The sequence below is a fragment of the Pelodiscus sinensis genome, chromosome 2 (assembly GCF_049634645.1).
Source record: "Pelodiscus sinensis isolate JC-2024 chromosome 2, ASM4963464v1, whole genome shotgun sequence".
NCBI lineage: Eukaryota > Metazoa > Chordata > Testudines > Trionychidae > Pelodiscus > Pelodiscus sinensis.
In genome coordinates this window covers 50,124,740-50,134,697 of record NC_134712.1, presented here as the reverse complement: position 1 = coordinate 50,134,697, position 9,958 = coordinate 50,124,740, and the positions used below count along the sequence as shown (strand labels likewise).

The 9,958-nt window shown below is 42.0% G+C and overlaps 1 long non-coding RNA gene across 1 annotated transcript in view; it reads left to right on the top strand.

Annotated features, from left to right (window-relative positions):
• Positions 1-604: 604 nt before the first annotated feature.
• The window catches only part of LOC142827021 (uncharacterized), a 49,440-nt gene continuing 40,086 nt past the window's right edge, over positions 605-9,958 (top strand). The window contains exon 1 of the long non-coding RNA XR_012901361.1: positions 605-744. This is a non-coding gene — a long non-coding RNA (uncharacterized LOC142827021). The remainder of the gene's footprint in view (positions 745-9,958) is intronic.

The following is a 9,958-nucleotide window of genomic DNA, read 5'->3' as shown; positions in this document are numbered from 1 at the left end:
TCTTTCACAATAAAATGAATCATAATAAAATCAATGTCTAGCACTTCCTATGAAGATCAGGGAGAAGGTCACCTTATAAAACACTAGCTGTTGGCAGTAAGCTAAGGTCTGGTAATATTTTTCACCAGAAATAAGAAAGCTGTATCACACACATCAGATACAATGCAAATACACATGTATGTGTCTGATGCAGCATCCTTCACACATGGTATCTCAAAGTGCTCTACAGAGAGAGTTAGATTTTAGCTGGTGGGAAAAAGAATGGTTTTTAAGGCCAAATTTAAAAGAGACAGGACTTATTTTCTCAGCAGGAAGGAGAGAGTTCTAGAGAAAGACGGTAAAACAACGGAAGAATGATCCCCATTTGTGCAGCATATTCTTAGATAATTTATTCAGACAGAACATTGAGTAGCTCCACAGGAGAACAAATGACAAGGAATCCTCCCTGCCATGTCTCAGATTACCTGCTGAGCTTCTGCTACTCTGAGACTGTAGATGCCTTTATAGCCCTAACATGTTCCTTATGTGGTAAGGAAGGCTGGGGCTGCAGGATATAAGTTATATAGGGGGCGAGCCATCACACCCTCAACACATACCACAGCATGTGATATATCTGGGCAAAACAAGGTTTCTTAATGGGTAAAGGATTCCAAAAGATATCAAATAATGTCATTCTTTTATTTAGGTGAACCTTCCAGGTTCCTCGTGATGAAGATTCTTTAAAGAGGAAAAACCTTGTAATAGGTACTCCATTTACTATGCTGCTATTATGCTGACGTTTTATTGAAATATAGGTTATAATTAATTTGGAGCTCAAAAGGGGTAATATAAATGGTTGTATGACAAGCATATTCCTTTGCATTCATCTGAACTGAATAATACAGTTTCTTCTCCACTTTCATCTCTACACTACATACGTATGCAAAAAATACCATATGAGGTATAGCATGTGGAGCTGTGATGAGATTCCTTAGAGGATTTTGCAGCCAGAAATCAGTTAATGAAATTTGTGGACCCATAAATGCAGTATTATCATCAGTAGCAGTTAAAAATTGACAATACTTCTTCTATTACTGTCTGAGAACATATCACATAAGAGAACAGAACCCAACAGAAATTGTCTCTGCAATATATAAATGGGATTTGTAGTCTTCAGTGGCCAGGCTTAGTGAAGTGAGAATCATACCCCCACCAAAAAGCTACTTAGTCAATTTTTTTAACTTCCCCAGAAGTATCCACAATGCCATCAGATGCTGCAGTGTCTGTTGCTAAATGCTGTAATGCACAGTGGTTCAGTATTTTGAGCAATTTTATTTTTATAGAGCCCAATCCTTGCCAAAGTGATTCAAAAAATAAAAAAATTACACAGAACACTATAATAAAAATATAATAAATTCTACGCTCTTAACAGGCGAACAAATGAAAAGACAATTATTTTTTAAAGGGGAGAGAAAGGGATTGAATAGCAAGATAATAAACATAAGATTGTGTGTTCATTTTAAAACGTGTATTTAAAAGGGGGAAAGTCTAGCCAAGAAGATTTCAGCAGTCAAGTATCTCTTATTTTAGAACAACGAGGGGACATTGACACAGCAGCATTATTTTGACATAACAACCTTTATTTGGGCATACAATTTCATGGACATACATTCACTTTGTTAGATGCATGCAAATAAATCTGTTAGTCTGTAAGATGCCACAGGACATTTCACTGTTTTTGCAGATAGAGTACGTCTAGACTACAGAGCTTTTCCGGGATACCTCTGGTATCCAAGAAAAGCTCTGCCGTGTCCAAGGAACATGTTCACTTTTCTGAAAAAAATGTCAGAAAAGCAGATTTGTTTTGTCGGCATCCCTGTAAAGCTCATTTCACAAGGAAGAAGGGATGCTCTGAAAGAGGGTTTTTTCCCAACATTTGGCCCTGTGTAGATGGGCCAAATGTCAGAAAAGCCTCTTTTGGTAAAAAAGCAGAAAAGGAAAGGCAAAATGCAGTTCGCAATTTGCGTATCTTTTTCTGACTTTTCTTTGTAGTGTAGACATAACCCTATAGACAACATGGCTATCCTGCTGATTCTTATGCTAGGATTTACCAATGCAATAGTGTGATTACGTGCTGACGTCAGATATGATTGTGGAAACAGGGAGACTAAGCATTCTTATCTAGCACTAGGCGAAAGAGCCAATGGGACTTGCAAACACCATCAAGATCCTTAAACATACATGGTGCTGATTTAAAGATCTGTAAACAAATATATCAGAATTTCAGAGGCTGTTGTCTTGTGGCTTTCTGGGATTAGAAGCAAGTGATGGGCATACTGAAGGGAAACTGGGAGTCTCCTATTTGCAATGACCTAATGTTCCCTGTCTGGCCTTTAGGTCTGCAAGTCATCAGACCTTAAATCTCTTGTGGTGTAGATATAAATATTACCTTTCGGCAGGGTGACATGGGGGAAGAAATACCACATTTTGGGAAAGAAGGAAAGAAACAAAATGGTAGGTGTTTGAAGTTGATCAGAGGTTGGGACACTAGGGCGATGTCTACACTGCACCATAGGTCAAAATAAGATATGCAAATTCAGCTACACAAATTGCATATCTTATTTTGATCTTATTTCAAAATAGCTTATTTTGTACATTGGCGCTGTCTACACAGCACCAAATTTCAAAATAACCTGCTATTCCGAAACATCCCTTACTACTCATGGAATGAGATTTACAAGGACATCAGAATAGTGAACCTGTTATATTTCAAAATACTCTGGTAACCTGAAATAGCATTGCAGTGTACACATAGCCTAGAAGTATAATCTAATTCCAGTAATTCAAATTCTCCAATTATTCTCACCAAGAACTACTGGTCTTAATCTGATTTTACCTCTAAAAAACTATACCAGAGAGTTGGACTTTTAATAAGGTAACCCATACCATTTATAATAATATTGCAGGGGAAGGAAGGTTGCACTGCAAAACTCCGTTTCCTTATCAATTATGCATAGCTATTTGCACTGAAGCTCCAACCAAAGCTTTGTGATTAGGTTCATTTTCTGTATGACAGAGCTTCTATTTAATCAGTTCTCATGAGGCCTCGACTGGAACACCATATCGAATTAAAAGTAAATCTTATGTGTAAATTAAGTGCTGTTAAACAGAAGGTAAAGCAGCAGCCCAAACAAAACCCTGATGTGCCTCATTCTCCTTTGTTTGTAGATATAATATTTAAAATAGGTATTTTAATAAAGAATCAAATATTCAAAACATCTGGGCTAGGAGTTGAAAAACGTGCCCCATGTTATTTGTTACTTTACAGTTAACACAGAATCCAATAGTTCCCACAAATCTGTGTTCAGAGGCCCTCTCTATGTGAAACTTGTCCTGTCTGTGAGGAGGGTGATGGGGGAAGGAGAAGCATGCTACTTTTTAATGAACACCCCACTTGTGCTTAGTATTTATCCTTGTTTGGACTCCTGCATAGATCAAGAAGCCCTTGCTATGCGACTCTAATGGATCTTAGCTGGGGAGCAGAAGACCCTAGAGCTGCACAAATGACCATGGGCCTTCAGGAGATACCTCAAGGCAGATCTTAAGGGATCCTGCAGGTCTGAAACCCAGCCCTGCTTCTTTTGCTGGAAGGAAATAAACCATTCTAACAGAAGAATTTGGAGGACATTGTATGAGGTTTACATGGTTATTTCTGTAGCAACTGCAACTTGACTCATAATATTTAAGCTGAGAATTTAAAAGATATAGATATGATTTAGATACGTAATTTCCATTAGTTTCAAGTGGAACAATGCACTTAAATGCCTTTGGCTTTGAAAATGCCGTCTAAAAGAACAGAATTATGTTTTACCTAAAAAGGGGCTGCCCATTTTTTTTTCTTAGCCATGTTTATCAGAAATCTATTGGTCTTCATACCAATGAGACTCTGTAAATACCCCCACTGAAATCAACAGAATTACTTCATACCAGTAATACTGAGGCCACAATTTGGCCACTGTTTCTAATCTAGTCACTCTTTCTAACTTATGTTATTTAGCAAATCATCAGTTTAACCTGAAAGTGTTCTTGTCAGGTGTCCCTTGCTCCAATTTCTGTAGGGCTTGAGAAACATCTCTGCTTTTTCTTTGTGATAACAGCTTGCACCTACGTCTAAAGCACAATAAAAAATAAAGGACAACAATAAAGTCCCTGTGCTGTTTTCCAGCTAGATTACTTTAGCTTTGCGTGTCCCCAGTTTATGGCAACATCTAGTAAAAACTGAACTCTTTGCTTCTGCCAGAATCACTCTAATTGCACTGCAACAAGTCCATACAGCTGCAAGCTGTGAAATATTGTTTGTGGTGGTGATTTATGGGGTGATACATTTATATTGTTAAATGAGATTGCTTGCTTGCCCCAGCTGGTCCCTTTGCAGTGTGGTGTATAATTGTACTTATACTATTTTCTCTTCTCAAATGCTTCTGGTGTTTTCACTCATTTTACAGCATCATTGAAATGTAGGGCTGAAAGGGACCCTGAAAGGTATTGAATTTTATGTATGCACCTGAATGCATTTAGAGTTTATAATTGCATGTACAATGTTCATTTCTTAAATAAATTTGCTTTTAAAAATCTCTATAGTGAGCAAAACCCTGGGTGTAACAGTTCAATGAATAATAACTATCTCGTTTGTCTCCTGGCTTTATTTTAATTATTGTAATAGAATTTAGAGATGAATACAAACCTCAGGGTAATCTGATATAACCATTTGCCAAAGCAGCATTGTTCCCTAAAGTGTTTTATATGGCTTTGTACTGTCTAGTTCAGGGGTGGGCAATAAAACGGTGGCAGTTCACCATGGTTAGCCCTTAGTGGGCCACTGCCACTGTATTTACCTGTGCCTCTTTCAGGTACAGCGATCCACAACCAATGGGAGCTACAATCCCCTGTATCTGAGGAGATGTGGGGGCCCACCAGAGGCTAACCCTGGTGGACCAGATCTGGCCCAAAGGCTGGTATTTGTCCTCTCCTGGTCTAGTTTTAAATATCTCAAGAAATAGAGATTCCATCACTTCTCTAATGAAACTAATCCATAGCATAGTAGACCCCTGCCTTCAATCTCATATACATTTTCAAAATCAAGCTTAGGTGGGACATCATTGATGATGAAGCATTGTGTAGACCTTCTACAGAGGGGTGAATGTCATCCACTATTGGGATTTTTTTCATAATATTCTATCTCCACTTTCCCTTTCCTAACTTCACCCTGTTTCTCTCAATTATATCATTGGTCAGCACTGAGAAGGTGATAGGGAACAGTAACCCTGTTATGGGATCTGACTGTGTTGGGAAAATATTGGAAAGCAATATACCTAACATACCTTTGGAATGTTTATCTGCCTTAATATCTGTATTTCAATACATAAGTTTGCCTGGGTTCTATTAGCCTCAAGCTAAAGGTATTGCTCCTAAATATACTCTGGAAATAAATAAGTACAGAAAACTAATTGTGACAGGGCGAACGGCCCTGCACTGAAGGGCTGGGAGTACCCCAGGCCCAGCTGGCTGAAAGACCCCTGCCTCTCCAGCCCTGAGGGGCATGCTCCCAGCAGAGCCAGCATATAAAGGCAGAGGGAGCCCGGCAGGATGGGAGGCAGCTGGAGCGTAAAAGGGCCCAGGCCGCAGCCCCGGTGTTCCTGCAGCAGCTGAGGCCAGAGCGAGGGTCCACATCAGCCTCGGGGAGCGCAGCCAGCAGCCAACCCCACCTGAGGGACTGGACCGCCTACGCCCCGGCCAGGACCGCCACAGAGGCGGAGAGACCATAGGGGTGCTGGGGCGGTGGAAGCAGCCCAGTGCAAGGGATTGTTATCACAGCTCGGTGTGTATCGGCTGGAGTCCCCACCGAGCAGGCAGGAGAAAGAGTCTCTGCCAACAGAGCCCTGGGCTGTGACCTAGTGGAGAGGGAGGGCCCGGGTCCCCCTACCACCTCTTTCCGCACCCGGGGCAATCATCCCCGGCCGGGAGAGGCCTTTCCTGGAGGTAGGCTGCATATTCCCTGATAGAGGGGACTGGACTTTGTACTGGGACTGCTAGTACCATATATTCCCAGATAAAGGGGTCTGGACTTGGTACTAGAACTGTGAGTGCAGTATTTACCCTGATAGAACGGACAACGGGACCATATGGGTGGGGGGGAGGGCGCATCCTATTCCAGGGGCATACCCCATGACACTAATGTGGACATATATTTATTATATGATTAAGTCTATTAGGGCTCATCGAATCTGAAAAAATTCTTATTCAAATCACCCAACCCTGTTCTCCAAATTTACCTACTTTTATGACACTCAGTATTATAGATGTGACATGCGTGCACTCAACACCCATTCTTTATAAAAAGTGAAATGATACAGAGAAATACTTCAAGCTAATATAACTGAGATTCCTGGAGAGCCTTATATTCAGGGTACAGATTAAAATTAAAATTCATATTTATTAATGTAAATATGTACCAATAAAATTGCAGTTGAATGTTGGTCTCATTTATGAACCTCCGGTAACATCAAGTTTAAAGACCTGATTCTCATTTATAATATGGCCTTGTTACACTGCCATAAATGGATATTGATGCATTATATGCCCATTTAAAGAACTCTTTATACATCCAGCAAGGTTTCAAGTGGCCTATCTAACTAAGAATCAATCCCTGAATGTCAAAATAGTTTCTATCATAAATGGGAAGAATTCTTTTTAAGACGGTGGCATTGCACCAGCTAATACCAGGACTTTATTTAGCTCTAGATATCCACATTAATAACTTTGAGCCAAATATGTAGTAACTAATTACTGGACACACATACTACATAGCCCAGCGGTAAACAGTCCAAAACCAACTCCTTTCAAAATTTTTGCTTTTCAGACTATATTTGCAAGCTTTTTCCTACATTTCTTCTTTTAAAAATGTTTGTTTATTAAGTGGGTTTTTGGCGTATAAAAAAGAGTTCAGTCAACTGATATCTAATTTTAATACAGGCAGTCCCCGACTTACGCGGATCCGACTTACGTCGAATCTGCACTTACGAACGGGGCTATCTCGCCCCGGAGGTCGAGGTGGCGGATTGCTGCCTGCGAGCTCCGGGGCGAGAAAGCCCCATTCGTAAGCTGCTCCCGGTGCCCCTGGTCTGCTGGAGACGGTCCTCAGCAGACCAGGGGCACCGGGACTGAAGCCGCAGCCGCGGCGGGGTCCCTCGCCTCTGAGACTTTGCCAGAGCAAAGCCTCAGAGGCGTGGCACCCCGCTGCCGCTGCGGCTCTGCTCCCCGTGTCCCTGGTCTGCTGGGGGGGGGGGGGCGCAGCTAGTGTGCCGCCCCCCCCCCAGCAGACCAGGCTTTTGTTGTGGACCCTGGGGTAGAGCAGCTGGGGCGCTGCCGATTGGTCCTGCAGCGCCGCTCTGGGCACTACTGGACCAACCCGGCAGCACCCCAGCTGCTCTGCCCCAGGTCCTGATTCAGCCGCTGCTGGTCAGTTTCAGCAGTGGCTGAATCAGGACGCCTGGGGCAGAGCAGCTGGGGTGCTGCTGGGTTGGTCCAGTAGCGCCAAGGAGCGAGGAGCGGTGCTACTGGAGCAACCCAGCAGCACCCCAGCTGCTCTGCCCCAGGTGTCCCCAAGTCAGCCGCTGCTGAAACTGACCAGCGATGACTACAGGAAGCCCGAGGCAGAGTTGCTCTGCCCCAGGCTTCCTGGAATCAGCTGCTGATCAGTTTCAGCAGCAGCTGACTTGGGGACGCTTAGGGTTCTTAAGTTGAATCTGTATGTAAGTCAGAACTGGCGGTCAGTTTCAGCAGCGGCTGAATCTGGACGCCAGTTCCGACTTACATACAGATTCAACTTAAGAACAACCTACAGTCCCTATCTTGTACGTAACCCGGGGACTGCCTGTATGTGTTTCTTCATAGGCTGCCTTCAGAGTATTGAAATTGTAAGACTGATTGAAAGGATTTTTAATGAACCCTTAAACTTGTGGGTTGTACCTTTTGGAGAATTGCTGCTATTCTTAGTAAATGTGATTTTTGAGAAAGGGGAAAAATGTTCTAAGAAACTAGAGGCCAGTTATTTTGACCTCAATTGTATGCAAGCTCTTGGGAATATTTTGAAAGGATCTGTAGATAAGATCATAGGGTATGTCTACACTTGCTCCCTAGTTCAGACTAGGGAGGCAAATGAAGCATACCAAAGTTGCTAATGAAGCAGAGGATTTAAATATGAGGATTAACAGTTAATTCAAAGGAAGGGTTTTGGATCGGACTACCGCGTCTACACGCATCAAGTTATATCGGGCGACCGGCATTTTAAAATGGTGACCGGCCACGAATATGCTAATCAAGCGTGGGATATTTAAATCCCGCACTTCATTAGCAACTTCAGTATGCTTCATTTGCCTCCCTAGTCCAAACTAGTGGGCAAGTGTAGGCATACCCATAGAGATAAATGGTAACTGGTACACAATATAACATAGCTTTACAAAAGCTAAGTCATAACAGATCAATCTGATCTTTTTCTTTGAGAAAATAACTGATTTTCAAGACAAAGGAATGCAGTAGATCTAATCTATCTGGATTTCACTAAAGCATTTGATACAGTTTCACATGGGAAATTATTATTATATTGGAGCAGATGGGTGTTAATATGAGAACTGAAAAGTGGATAAGGAACACTAAAGGGGAAAGCACAGTGGGTCTTACTAAAAGCCAGCCTGTCAGGCATCAGGGTGGTTATAACGCAGTTCCTCAAGAATCAGTCTTGGGACCAATCCTTGGAATAGAAAAACTTATGAGAGGACAGTCGAAGAGCTTGGCTTGTTTAGCCTAACCACATGAAGGCTGAGGGGAGATGCGCTTGCTCTCAATAAATGCATCAGATGCATAAATATCAAAGAAGGAGAGGAGTTTTTTAAATTAAGCACCAGTGCTAACATTAGAACAAGTGGATAGACCCGGCCACCAACAAGTTTAGGCTTGAAATTAGATGACGTAGAGTGAAGTTCTTGAACAACCTTCCAAGGGGAGCAGTGGGACAAACAACCTATCTGGCTTAAGACTGAAGCTTGATACATTTATGGAAGGGATGGCATGATAAAACTTCCTACAAGGCATGTCACCTTCTGTAACTGCTATTAGTAAATATCCCCAGCAGCTGGCAATGAGACACTAGATGGAAAGGACTCTGAATTGCAGAGAATTTTTTCCTAGGGAGCTACCTGGTGAATCTTGACCATATGGTCAGGGTCTAGCTAAGTGATCATCATAGGGTCAGGAAGGAATTTCCCTCAGTCAGGTTCATAGAGATGGTGTATATGCCAGCAATGCCCCTCTGCTATATACATCGGCCAAACTGGACAGTCCCTACGTAAAAGAATAAATGGACACAAAGCAGATATCAGGAATGGTAATATACAAAAACCTGTAGGAGAACACTTCAATCTCCCTGGACACACAGTAGCAGATTGAAAGGTAGCCATCCTGCAACAGAAAAACATCAAGAACAGACTTCAAAGAGAAACTACTGAGCTATAGTTCATCTGCAAATGTGATACCATCAGTTTAGGATTAAACAAAGACTGTGGATAGCTAGCCAACTACAAAAGCAGCTTCTCCTCTCCTGGTATCCACACATCCAGATCAGCTGCTAGAAGTGGGCCTCAAACTGAATTGACCTCGTTATCTCTAGCCTTACTCTTGAGTGTTACTCTTTTCTTATGCCTGTATATTTATACCTGCCTCTGGAATTTCCACTACATGTATCTGACAAAGTAGGTCTTTGCCCACGAAAGTTTATGCTCCAATAAATCTGTTAGTCTACAAGGTGCCACAGGACTCCTCGTTGCTTTTGCAGATTCAGACTAACATGGCTACCCCTCAAATACTAATCTAATCTATGTGATTACAATGGTTACTCATAGCTTTAGAGCCTGTAAGTCTATGT